Below are 14,465 nucleotides of genomic sequence, written 5' to 3'. Positions count from 1 at the left end.
ATGATTTAAAACAAGAGTCCTAGCCAAGGAAGAATAGAATGAAACTTCTTTAATTTGGCAAAGACCATCTTTAAAAAAAATTTACAAGTTATCATGTTAAATGGTGAAATTTGAAAGCATTCCTTTTGAAGTCATGAACAAGGCAAGAAACAAAAATTTGAGTATCTGAGGTAGCTATGACAGTACAGTAATAACTCAGGGGTAGACAAAAGACCAAGGGTACAGAAGAGAGAGTACAGAAATAAAACTACCCACATACGAAAACTTGATTTGTGAGACAGGAAATTTCACATATCAGGGAAGAAAAGAAGAACTATTTCAATAAATAGCATTGAGATAACCTATTATCCGTATGAAAAAGTGAATTCATGTCCCATATCTCTCAAAAAAATCAGTTACTAGGAGATTTGAGGATTAAATGTGAAAACCATAAAGCACTTAGTTGAGAGAATGTCATCAAAAGTTATCAAGGTATACCATGAGAATAACCAACTGAATTCAATACTCAAATTATTTTAATCTTTTAATTTCCCTCCATATTTTATAAATAAATCAATTAAACAGCAACCATGTCAAAGCAAGTAGACTATCTGATTAAGAATATGATGCTAATGTAATACAGAGCTGCCAATGTCCAATGACTTCACATCTTAAAGATATTACATATTTATATCTGCATTAAAGACCAACGTGTTATTGTCAGGATTTGTTAACAAGGATTAAAACAAAAAAACAAAAAACTTCATGGTGCATTCAGCAGGTGTTTATATCAATATATGTGGCTATATCTCATTTCAAATATTAGCAATGATGTCCATGGTAAAATCTAAAAAGTGTTTCAGGTAAGTGGGCTTGTTAGTTTGACACTTCCCACTGCCCCTTGAATCGTACTTTTTACTAAATACCAGAACCTATCTTTGGATGCTTCAGGGAAGAAACACAATATATTAAGATAAAATCTCCCTTTGGAAGAGTAAGACTATATTTTAAAAAGGGGGGAGGGGAGAAATGGACCAAACAGACAACATATTCTTGGGACTTTCAAATAATTCTGAAATTAAAAGTGCCCAAAATATAAGTAAAATTACTTAATATTATATAAGTACAATTATTACAATTACAAGGACACATCTTTCACTTGGGGAACTATTAACACTGTATATATGACTGAAAGGATGAATTGGAAGGAACATTTATCCCAGAATAATTTTTGCTTTACAATACGGAAGTGTGTGTCCATCATGCAAAATAAATTCATTCCCATTTCATCCACCATCAAAACACCCTCCCCTTCACCCAAAACACACACATGTATACAAAGTGGACGTTTTCCATCTAAACTGTAAGCCTCTTGCTCACATGAAAACAAAATGATTTTAACCACACACAAGCTCTAGCACTCAGATTTGTAGTTTCTACATGCTGCCCACACAGCATTTTGTGAGCATGTGATTAGGAGGAATGATGCACAATCACACCACATTCCTTCCCTCAGCTCACACATCAAGAACTTGCCCTCTCAGCTGCATTCTTCTCCAAACAGCCATGGTCACCTTAGCAACCCAGTGCTCCTAATATGGACAGCTGGTCCATTTAAAGTCAGCCCTTCTTGGCAGGAAAAACGCTTGTTCTTCAAACTGGCGGAGAGAGGAGAGGTTTTCTTTTCAATACACATTACAGGGGTTGATTTAACTCGATCAGCACTTTTGTTCTGTGGCAGCAATTTGTGTCAAGTTTCAACCTATTCTGAGTTTTTGGTTTTTTGGTTTTGTTTTGTTTTTTTTTTTTTTTAATCTGAAAGCAAGTGGCTAAAAAAAAAGGCAGCTCATATGGAATTCTAAAGAGTTTAACGTGAAACAGAGTATCTGAAATAACTATATTCTTTTATAAAAATGATAAAGCTATCCACATTTTCTAAAGTTGAAATTTACTTAAATTACATTTGAAGTCTTAATATACAATAATAAATCAGAGTTTATTTCTGAGTAACAAAAACACTGCTAAACTTCAAAGTCCTATAACTCCAGTCTACTCAGTAGACTATGAGTCAATCTGTGTTCCTTCATCCCACCACCTACATGTGAAATCTCTCACAATCTTTCCACAGGATCAAATGTCAGCTAGGTATTGAAACCAAATGGTTAGCATATCCAAAAACACTGCAGACCTAGAACGCCCTAGGATAAAACTGGACTATTCAAAACCAAACTTGATCTGTACTTATACCACTAAAGCTAGCCTGAACCAAATTAAGTCACTCAGGATAAAAGACACAGGTTTATCACAGTTTTCTTGATTTTCATACTACAAATGACTTGGGGGGAGGGAATTACTATGTACTGAAATATGTGAGATCAAATTCCTTGTTCCATTCCCACAAATTGAGGATTCTAATCTCCTATCCATCAAAATTAGACACCAAAGTGTCTGTTTACCAAAGTAAACAGCCATGTTCAAAACTTAAAAATATCTAAATGTATAGTATTTGTTCTAAATTGGAAATATTTCTGAAATAATGTTCCACATAACAGTAGCCAACAAAATCCAAGTTAATTTGTTAAGTGCTGCTTTAGTGAACCTGAAGGTTAAATCAATCAATTACTCTCTGGCTATATTTTTGTTTGTATATGTGTGTGGTTTTTTTTTTTAATTTTTTTTTTAACGTTTTTATTTATTTTTGGGACAGAGAGAGACAGAGCATGAACGGGGGAGGGGCAGAGAGAGAGGGAGACACAGAATCGGAAACAGGCTCCAGGCTCCGAGCCATCAGCCCAGAGCCTGACGCGGGGCTCGAACTCACGGACCGCGAGATCGTGACCTGGCTGAAGTCGGACGCTTAACCGACTGCGCCACCCAGGCGCCCCTATGTGTGTGTTTTTTAAAACTTTTTAGGCTATGAGGTTCTTCCAGGTTAGAAAAATTTCTTTTAATTTAAAACTAGTAATTACATCTTCCATTTAGAGCAAAATATCAGTTGATAGGGAACCTAAAGCTAAGTCCACTTCTGGTTGCATCATTTGTAAAATGAGAATACTACACTATCTGTTTTACTTAGGCCATCTCTTAATATAACAAAGTGAGACTAATGAAATTACTATGCCATATAAAATACTCAAAAACGAATGAAACTAGAGAAAGAGATTATGTTATCTGATGTATAATTCTCTGAACTGTTACTTTTAAAAACAGTGTTCAACAATGCATGGGATACCAACTCAATATTAACTTCAAGAGTTGCTGGTTGGGGTGCCTGAGTGGCTCAGTTGTCTCTCCCTCTCCCTCTCCCTCTGCCTCTTCACTGCTCTCTCTCTCAAAATAAATAAATAAAAACTTAACAACAACAACAAAAAAGAGTTACTGGTTTTCCCACCAGAACTTGTATAAATACTTAAGTGTTGACATATAAATAACTACTTCTTTCAAAAGCCTCAACATTGACTTCACTTTTAGCAAACATGAATTCCTTTACCCTTTTTTCCATTTCATGACTGAATTAGTAGCACATTTTCTCCTAGCCCCCAGAACTAAGTGTCCCTAAGATCCTCCTCCCACACAAACTTCTCCCCACAAGGTACCTTTAGCTTCTTCTCTGTGATGGAAGCCATTCCCTGATCTGATCACAGCTGTCATTGCCCTTCTTCTAAAGTCAGGGATCACCCCATCCTCTCATAGGAGTGTTCCTCTCTCTTTCCTCTTCATTACTGCAAGGCATACCATCACCTTGGACTTGGAGCTTCTCAAGTTCCCACTCTGACAGTTTATAGTTAGGGGATCCAACAGAAGTTGCTTCTGCTAATAATATGCTACTCTAGATGAAACTGTGTTTCTGCATCCCAAATTTAGAAAGCTGCATTTGTACTGTTTTTTTCTGTGTTAGATTCAGTGATGTGGATTCAGAAAACATGGTTATGCTTCAAAGAAATTAAAAACAAAGTAAGATAATGTTCAAATATAATATGTAGAAATTAATAGGTAATCAGTAATAAGGAGGTTCCAAAATATTACTGGTTATCTTTCAACTGTTAAGCTTTTGTGGGCTAACACTGAGACCTGAGCATTTTAACACAATGTTTCTAGAAGAAAAATAGATGTTTTTGTTAGGTCCCACAATTTTTTCCTTTCACTGTTCTAACAGATTCTCAGCCTCTGAAACAGATGTTTATATTTCCTCTAATCTTCCATCTCATCTAATTCACATTCTTTAAATTCAATTCTAATATTTAAAAAGTGAACACAAATTGGCCTCTTCCTAATGCTCATTGTAACATTCCTTATACATTTAAGGAATTTTACATGTAACAGTTTCATTTTAATAAACAACCTAAAATACAACGTACCAGTTGGACAAAACAAATTAGACGAACATTCAACAACACGGCCAGATCTCAGAAAAACAGAAGAGTGAGGTGGGCGAAGGGGACTACAAGAATTGGACTAAGACCTACCATATAATTAAAATACACAAAATAATAAAACCTTTCCTAAGACATAAAAGGATAGATATGAAACATGTTAAAAAGTCACTTATATGAGGACTGGTAAAAGGTGAAAGAGTTATATGATCTAAAGAGACACCTGAGTATGTATGGGAACTAGTTACAAAGGAAAACAGAAAAATAGTCCTTTAATGAACCAATGAGGATGGGTATGACACAAACTGAGGAATAATCATCAACTCAATACCTCAAACATAGCTATCCTCTTTCATAATAAACCAGTTGCTCAAAAATTTAAACAATTTTTTAAACTGTGGTAAAGTATATGTAACATAAAATTTATCATTTCAACCATTCGTTAGTGCACAATTAACAACAGTTTTTCTAAAGTTGTCATTGTCCTTTTAACCTTTGTGTAGGAAGATGATACTACATAAATATGAATAATCATGTTTTGATTATTTTCTACTCTAAAATCAACAGCATCTGGGCATTTATAAAAATAAACATTTATGGAGCACTTACAGGGGAGCCCTATGGGTACCAGATACTATGATCCATCACTGTCATACGCTGTATTATGTGTCATACAACATATTACACATCATACATTGTATTAATGTCGAAGATTCAAATTTCATTTTCCAAAAGAACAGGGACAAAGATGTAACAGATCAAGTTCACTAAGATTAAATCTTGTGAAATTTGTTTTCGCTTTAAGCATGATGGTCCAGGAAAATGGGGATCTGGATTTCTCCTGCAGTACTGTCTTTGAGTAGTGCCCTAAAGGATCAGATAGTGCTACACACAGGTTCCAGGACTCCCTGAAGCCTCTAGAAGTAGAAGAAAAACACAGGGGGAAAGCTACACAAGACACTTGTACGTGAAAACTACTGATGCATTGCTCCCCGTCCCTCCTCTTCAGCCAGTGGGTCCCTTTATTTTAACCCTCTGTTTTCAGTTTTCAGGATAAAAACTGACCTAATTAAATCTGTGGGAAAGATGTGTTTGAGGGTGCATGTTTCCCTCAGCACACATTACATTGAAAAAGGAGAATAAATGAGAAAGAGTTATTCATCTGAATAATTCACTTTATAAGCATTTTCCAGTTGTCAGATTAATCTGCAGTGATCACTACTACCTATACCAAAGAGTTCCTGGGTAAATTTAAACGATGTAATCTCTTAAGGCCAAGCAACTGATTTTAAGTTCTTGGCATACCAAGAGGAGCACACCAATATATACTCACTTGGACATTTCATCCTTCAGCAGTCCAAAGAGTATAATAATCTAAATGATGACTGAAAATCCATTGTAAAGATGATCATTTAGGATTTTTTTTTTAATACTAGATGCTACTCAATCTTTTCTTATCTACCCAGTAGAAAGCACTCCATTTTTTAAACCAAATACAGGAGTTATATAATTTCCATAGGTGGAAACACAGCTAAATAATCTCCTTTAACTTAACAGCCCCTAATAGAGCTTCTATGAATCCTCTACTGCCCTGAGTCATTTAGGTAAAAGGTAAATGGGCCCCAATGGAAAAAGAGAACTTTTCTTCCTAAAATGGACAAACCCACTCCTAACAATGCTAGGAATGAGTTCCTTAATAATGCTAGGAAGATGCCATGAAAAGCAGTATTTGGGGGCGCCTGGGTGGTGCAGTCGGTTAAGCGTCCGACTTCAGCCAGGTCACGATCTCGCGGTCCGTGAGTTCGAGCCCCGCGTCAGGCTCTGGGCTGATGGCTCAGAGCCTGGAGCCTGTTTCCGATTCTGTGTCTCCCTCTCTCTGCCCCTCCCCCGTTCATGCTCTGTCTCTCTCTGTCCCAAAAATAAATAAACGTTGAAAAAAAAAAATTAAAAAAAAAAAAAGAAAAGCAGTATTTGAGTGTCAAAAGGTGATGACTTTTATCACGTCCTTTTAATCTTAACTTCAAATAAGATGAAATGCATCTTGTTTCAAAATTCTGAGGTAGTAAAAAAGGAGCTAACAAATTTGTGATAATCTTGGAATAATCAAGAAAAGATATGAAATAAATATAGGGAAAAGGATTAAAAAAATCAAAAGCAATTAAGCCTGTATTCGACCATATTTGTTTTATTACTATATTAATAATTTCTTACCTTGTGGAATTCTCTTCTGAGAGAAACAGATACAATTCTGTTCCTAAAAAAATTTCAGGTAGAAAAGTTGAAATGTTAGTTTCAAAAAAGGAAGTCCCTTAAAAATGAAAAGATAACAAAATGCTACAGTACATTCAGAATATTATGACACTTGATATTACCAAAGCTTAAGAGATAATAAGTCTCTAATAATAAAAGTACTTTAATATTTTATTAAAATATCTATAAAAGTTATAATTTTTATTATTTTTATTATTACAAAAACACTATTCCACTGATTATCAAATTATTTCTTCTAGGTACACAATGATATCTTGGCACATTTTCATATTCTAAAATACCAGTACTCAACTGGGTTTTACTCTCACCAAGATTTGATACCTGAAGGGTAGTTTTTAAGTATAATCCATAGGTCACAAAATTCACCTCTTTAAAGTGTAAAATTCAGTGGTTTTTATACTATATTCAGAAAGTTGTGTAACCATCACCACCATATTAGAGCAGAACATTTTCATTACCCCAATAAGAAACTCTGTCCTGAAGAATACATTATTTATTTATTTAAATTTACATCCAAGTTAGTTACATGTAGTACAGCAATGATTTCAGGAGTAGATTCCTTAAGCCCCGTACCCATTTAGCCCATCCCCCCTCCCACAACCCCTCCAGTAACCCTCAGTTTGTTCTCCATATCTAAGAGTCTCTTATGTTTTGTCCCCCTCCCTGGTTTTATATTCTTTTTGCTTCCCTTCCTTTATGTTCATCTGTTTTGTATCTTCAAGTCCTCATATGAGTGAAGTCATATGATATTTGTCTTTTTCTCTGACTCACTAATTTCGCTTAGCATGATACCCTCTAGTTCCATCCACATAGTTGCAAATGGCAAGATTTCATTCTTTTTGATTGCTGAGTAATACTCCACTGTATGTATGTACGTATGTATGTATGTGTGTATGTATATATGTATGTATGTATGTATATATATATATATATTACACCACATTGAAGAGTACTTTTTTTAATATATGAAATTTATTGTCAAATTGGTTTCCATACAACACCCAGTGCTCATCCCAAAAGATGCCCTCTTCAATGCCCATCACCTACCCTCCCACAAATTTAATTTTAAAATATAAAGAAGCACACTCTTCATAACACTATGAGCAAAATGTTTGTTTGTTTTTAAATGTATAGAACAAAGACTGGTAAGGAAAACAAATATCCAAGAATTTTAGGAGTAGCTATATTTGGATAGTGGTATTATAGTGACTCTTTGTCACATGTCTCCTCTAACACTATGATTTTATAATATTACTTCTATGGTTCTTAAAAAGGTACAGCACAGACATACATTTTCTAGAGTCATACACTATAATTTGTACTACAATCCAAAGTAAAAACAGAAATACAAGTTAACACTTAAGAAAATGTCCACTATACTTTTTATTGAATGTTTTTCAAAGGAGATAAAATAAGTATACATTTAAAAAGAAAATTTCGCCACACTTACTAATCTGGTTGAAAAGCCACAGCTGCATCTTACTTTATGACAAACTGACTGTTTCATCACTTTTGCATCTGGGCATCTACTTCTTAATGGTCATTTCTGAAATAAAGATGTAGTCATTAAGAACACATTATAACAAAACACAAAATCTTTAAGGACAATTTTCTAAATTTTAGAGTCTACAAGAGAGGGAACTATCAAAACAATTCTTGAGCAACCTTCTAATAAAAAACATTAACAGGGCTGACGATGAGGTGAGAAGGATGGAATATAGGCTATCCTCCCACAGGACCAGAATTATACATTTCTGTTACACAGACTAAGTATAAAGATCTATAATTCTTCAGTCCTCAATGCCTTCCACTCACCAGCAGGGTCTTGCAACTCCCTAAGAATGCCATTTACAGACTAGAAAAGGGAAAAGGAAGATGAAGAGGAACTCTAAAACCCCACATTTGAAAACAATAAATGAATTATACAGGTTTGTCTATTTCCCCTTGCATCTTTTTTTTGAATGTTTATTTATTTATTTTGAGAGAGAGAGAGAGAGAGAGAAAGCACGAGCAGCAAAGGGGAAGAGAGAATAAGAGAAAGAATCCTAAGCAGTCTCCATCCCACACTGTCAGTGCAGAGCCTGATGCAGGGCTCAATTTCGTGAAACATTAGATCATGACCTGAGCCGAAATCAGAAGTGGGACACTCAATGGACTGAGCCACCCAGGCATCCCAATTTCCCCCTCACATCCATAGAAAGTAAGATCCAGAGAGAATTTTTACTGGTGTTATTTACAGATATCTTTTAAGCACTTAAGGCAATGGTTGCCATGCAGTAAGTGCTCAGTAAATATTTACTCAAAGAATGAATAAACTGACAAGTGATTTAACTTTAATTGATGAAATATTTAATCTGGTAGTATTTCAAAACGGCAAAGTCTCAAAATGCCATTCCCTCCACATATACACCATTGATATCAATGCCAACTACATCATCATTATTGTTTCTTCCCCCAGGAAACAAAGCCCATAATTAAAAGATAAGACATGAGGGGTGCCTGGGTGGCTTACTCAGTTAAGCGTCTGACTTTGGCTCAGGTCATGATCTCACAGTTTGTGAGTTCAAGCCCTGCACAGGACTCTGCAATGAGAGCACGGAGCCTGCTTCATATCCCTCTGTCTCTCCCTCTCTCTGCCCCTCCCCCACTCTCTCAAAAATCAATCAATCAATCGATGCTACCAGCCTTCGAGGAATTTGTAATTTTGTTTTTGGAATCTTTGGGGAAAACTCCTAAAAGGGAACTGCTAGACAAATGATTGCTAAATGTTGCGGGTGGGGTATTCTTTTTTTTTAAACTTGTATGCTCTTGGGGCGCCTTGATAGCTCAGTTGGTTAAGCATCCAACTTCGGCTCAGGTCATGATCTCACGGTTTGTGGGTTTGAGCCCCGCATCGGGCTCTGCACTGACAGCTCAGAGCCTGGAGCCTGCTTTGGATTCTGTGTCTCCCTCTTTCTCTGCCCCCCCCTGCGCATGCACATGCACGCGCTCTCTCTCTCTCTCTCTCAAAAATAAATAAACATTTAAAAAATTTAATAAAAAAAATGATCAACAGCTGCTAAAACCATTAGGTAAAAGATTGATGGGAAACCTCATAATGGCTAAATCCAGTCGACAAAACTTGAACCCAGTGATTAATCTTAACATCATTAAAAATGGGTCAATCAAACATTATGTGCAGAAATACTCATCACTATCCATTACATATTCATCCCAGGAGCTCCAGTTTCAAAAGACATCCATAATATTACCACTTTCAACACTTCCAATCTGACCACCATGGTCCATGCCACCTTAGTTCTCATCTGCATTACTCTAATAGTTCCCTATTCGATCTCCCAGTCTCCCCCTCTGCTCATCTCAACAAGTCAATCAGATTAGTCATTTTCAAAAGAAAGTCAGATCATATCATTCTGCTCAAAGCCTCTAATTGAGTCCATCTTACTAACCTAAAAGCCAAAACCCTACAACAGCCATAAGGACCATGATTTGAAATATCCCTTCCACATCTCTCTAACCTCGTCTCCTACTACTCTCCCCATTGTTCACTCCATTCTCACCACATTGGCCTCTTTCCTTTCCTTAAACACTTCAAGCACATTCTCACTTCAAGGCCTCAGGACTTGCATTTCCCTCTGCCCAGAAAAGCAGATACGGGTCTTATACCTCCTCTACTTCCTCTAGGACTTGGTTTTTACAAGTTATCAAGTTATCTCATCAAAGAGACAGGTCCTGGTACCCTAGGCAAGCCAAAATATCTGTCTCTGATTTTCTTATCTGGCATAAAATATGCAAGGAGAAATGTTCGGGAGATAATAATCATCTGAAATATGAACATCACCAATTACCATATCTTTTGTGTCTAAACATCTGTAAGATTATATTGTCCCTTTTGTTTTTTTAATTTTTTAAATATTTATTTTTGAAAGAGAGAGACAGAACATAAGCAGGGGAGAGAGAGAGACAGACAGAGACAGAGAGAGAGAGAGAGAGAGAGAGAGAGAGAGACAGAGAGAGACAGAATCCAAAAGCAGGCTCCAGGCTCTGAGCTGTCAGCACAGAGCCTGATGTGGGGCTCAAACCCACGAACCATGGGATCATGACCTGAGTGAAAGTTGGACACAACTAACTGAGCCACCCAAGTGCTCCTACACTGTCCCTTTCAAAAGATTCTTATGGTCCCAATTTCAAAGAATTAATAAAGATATAACCACCATAGTGCGTTTTTTTTTTCTTTTTTTTGGTTTTGTTTTTAATAAAATCATCTGTGCCATAACTCTAGGAAGGAGTAGTAAATGATGTGAATTAAATGACTCTCATTAAAAAACAACTAGCAAAATAAATGGCCCTTTCCCCCCACTCCTTTAGGGACTTCTGTTTGGGATTACATTATAAAGTTCCAAGTAATTTCAAAAGTTTAAACTACTTTTGAATTTGTTATCTTTAGGCACCGTGACCACCAGAAAGAATCAAAAGAACTAACTCTAACATGACCAGACTAGCTATGACACGGTAGGGATGTTTGAACTTAATTATTTTTCTTTAAATAAACAAACTCCCCCTGGGCTAAAGCCTACTCTGCCTTTTAAACATCCTGTGGCTGGCAAGCTTCAGAATCTTAAGAGATATAGCCAGGGGACAGAGAAAACAGCAAGTATGACTCAGTGATCACATTTAATAGTCTCTGAAGACCAAAACAAAGATACCAGTTCTGGCAAGAGTTCTCTAGAATTGCCCAAAAACTGACTTATCCACATACCTTTCATCTGAACAATCCTTTTTCACTTAGTTTAATGTTCACAAAGCATTTGTTATGTGCCTATCAAACCTTAGGTACAAAAATAAACCAAGAGTACAAGAAAAAAATCTGCAAGGGTTCTAAGAGTTGGATGATGAAATTTAATGTTAAAATCTGCTTTGTTTAGGGAGGGAGGTAAAGACAAGTCTGAGTATTTTTGTGCCGAAATACCCCCACTCATTTAGAAATCAGACTTTACCAAGTTCAACCACTTGAAAGAAGGCTAGTGATATTAAAGTAACCTTTCTTGAGCAACTTCTGTGCCAGATATTTACATTAGCTCACTTAATTCTCAGAACTTCTCTATGGGAAAGGTATTAACAAAGTACCCAGAGTAGTTAAACAACTTGTCCAAACCAGAAACAGGTCCAGGATGCAAGATCTTTCTTTCCACTATTACAATCTGCAATCTGCAGTAAAATAGAATAAAACTATTAGTCACAAATACCGCATCTGTCCTATAGGAATGACATGTAAATAAATCCAGGCTGCTCATTTAAGAAATGTGTTCCATTCTCCCAAAGTTGCTTTAGGTAAGAGGACAAAAGGGGAAAGTTCACTGTTATACATTAATAAGAAACCTCTGGCATTAAGAGACGAATCAGAAAAATATGCTACATTTAGGTCTGAGGGAACTGAGTAAATTAGTCATACGACAGTCACTAATTAGTATTCATTCACAATGATTAACCTGTATCACCTCTAAGTCACTGATGGCTGTTCCATACACTCTGAGAAGTCAAGGAAGAAACATTAAGATTTATTGAGTACATAAATGTTTTTCCACATAGTTTCTGTACTTCTGGGGATGTTTGAAACATTTCTCTCCCACGATATAGCTATATGGATACATACAAATATATACATTAAAGTATCCCATTAATTTCTTAAAACTTGCAACAAAATTATTAGTTATGATTTCTAATTTTCCTTTTCTAGAAAATTCTCTCATGTGGAACACCTTAGTTCCTGACTCCATGGGATGACCCTTATTGGCCTCAGTTCTTTATATTGAACAGAATCTGATTTTTAATGAGTCTTCTATCAGAAAATTATTTCTCTCAGAAATGTTAATTTATTATCAGGTACCCACTACCTAGGACACAGTAAAAGTAACATACCTATTGTAAAATGAAAAGGCCAACTACTTATCAGGACACATCACCCAAGAAAGGTAGCCTTGCTTCACTAATGTCCTCAGTTATTTAGAGAAAGTGAAAATTCCTTGAAACAAATTATCCCCATTGATTAAAAACATGCCATTTAAACACTGTACTCCTTTACAGAGAAGAGACTCAACAGATTGATGATCTAAAGTTTCCAAAGGCCTAAATACATATGCTAGTCTTCTAAATACTTAACTGTGACTTGAGAATTTTCAGCATAAATTAACACTTAAAAATTATCTCTCTCACAATTTTAATTCATTGCACTGATAGGAACAATGAAGGGAAAGGAAGAAAAGGCAAGGATACACTCTCCCCCAGGGCACTGATAACAACCTCTTTTTTTAAAAAAAGAAAAAAAAAAAACCTTAGGATTTTAGTGTTTCTGAACAACAAAATACTTTGTGTGCAGACCTGTCATTAAGACTATAAAGAGAGGGGTGCCTGGGTGGCTAAGTCAGTTGAATGTCAGACTTCGGCTCAGGTTATGACCTCAGGTTTATGAGTCTGAGCCCCACATCAGGCTCGCTGCTGTCAGCATGGAGCCCACTTCAGATCCTCTGTGTCCTTCTCTCTCTGCCTCTCCACTGCTCACCCACTCTCTCTCATTAAGTAAACATTAAAAAAAAAAAAAGACTATAAATAAAGATAATGGGTTTTGAGGTCAATGTTGGGGGCATCACCTACAGCATTTGCTATTTTGTTTTATATTTTAAGAAAATGGAAGTGCATCACGTACAGAGTATTATTTCTAAAAACCTTATCATAAATACAATGTCTCCTTACAGTTAATGTCAGCCTCTTTCTCTGTCCTTTCCCCTGGCACTCACACACACAGCATGAATTACTGAATTACTTTTTTTAAAACTTTCATTTTGTATACAAACATGCTACACACATGCTGTCCATGATATAAAATGTATTTCTTAGTAAGAAACAATATGATACCTTAACATGGATTCTATGTAGAAACATCAAGGTAAATATTTTCAGAGTTATTTTCTTCTGTGTCTTCAAAATTATACTAACAAGGAGATTTACATAACAAGGAGATTTATACAAATCTAAATATCATAGAGTGTGTGGCTTTATTGTTTTTTGGGAATTTTATTTTATTTTTTATTTATTATATATTTTTTACCATTTATTCATTTTGAAAGACAGAGCAAAAGTGGGGGAGGGGCAGAGAGAGAGGGAGACACAGAATCCAAAAGCAGGCTCCAGGCTCTGAGCTGTCAGCACGAGCCCGACGTGGGCCTTGAACTCACAAATCGCGAGATCACGACCTAAGCCGAAGTCGGATGCCCAACCAACTGAGGCACCCAGGTGTCCCTTTTGGGGGAATTTTAATACTATGCACAATAAAATATTCACTATGTCTTGGTATTAAAGCAGGCTTACCCTTCGGTACTATTTATCCAGAGACTTAAGTTACTTGAATACTGAAAGACCTCAGTATTGGTATCCTCTTCTTGAAGATGCTGTCCTCATATGTATGTGTCCAGGAACTGTCACCCAACTCCACTAACTTCCTCAAAAGTGGAAAACACTTTTTATAATACTCACTTCAGCCCTTCAGCCCTTTTCTTTTCTAGGTGATAATCCATAATTTCAAAAATAGAATCAACCAAGAAGAGTTACAATTTTTTTTCTAAATTCCTACTTATCTGTTAGGAGAAAAATACCATCTCCTTTCTTCAGTAGTTCTGGTGGGCTCTAAATATTTTTCAGCAATGTATTGGAGACATTTTTTCCACAACCAAACTCTAAGATAATTTCTCATATGGGTATTGTACAAGGGACAAAAGAAAGAAGGAATGTCTTCAACTAGTTTCCAGCAACCTGAAAAACAGAATTCATGTCCCATGAAAAGACTTC

The 14,465-nt window shown here is 36.0% G+C and overlaps 1 protein-coding gene across 2 annotated transcripts in view; it reads right to left on the bottom strand.

Moving 5' to 3' along the window:
• FRS2 (fibroblast growth factor receptor substrate 2) overlaps window positions 1-14,465 on the bottom strand; it is a 112,215-nt gene that overhangs the window by 53,835 nt on the left and 43,915 nt on the right. For both annotated transcript variants that reach the window (XM_030323193.2, XM_030323194.1), the window contains exons 2-3: window positions 8,074-8,169; window positions 6,564-6,606 (exon numbers count right to left, since the gene is read on the bottom strand). The gene's annotated coding sequence lies outside the window, so the exon portion shown is untranslated. The remainder of the gene's footprint in view (window positions 1-6,563; window positions 6,607-8,073; window positions 8,170-14,465) is intronic.

Source organism: Lynx canadensis, chromosome B4, assembly GCF_007474595.2.
Source record: "Lynx canadensis isolate LIC74 chromosome B4, mLynCan4.pri.v2, whole genome shotgun sequence".
NCBI classification, from domain to species: domain Eukaryota; kingdom Metazoa; phylum Chordata; class Mammalia; order Carnivora; family Felidae; genus Lynx; species Lynx canadensis.
Note: the sequence above shows the minus strand (reverse complement) of the source record. Positions and strands in the feature narration are given on the sequence as shown.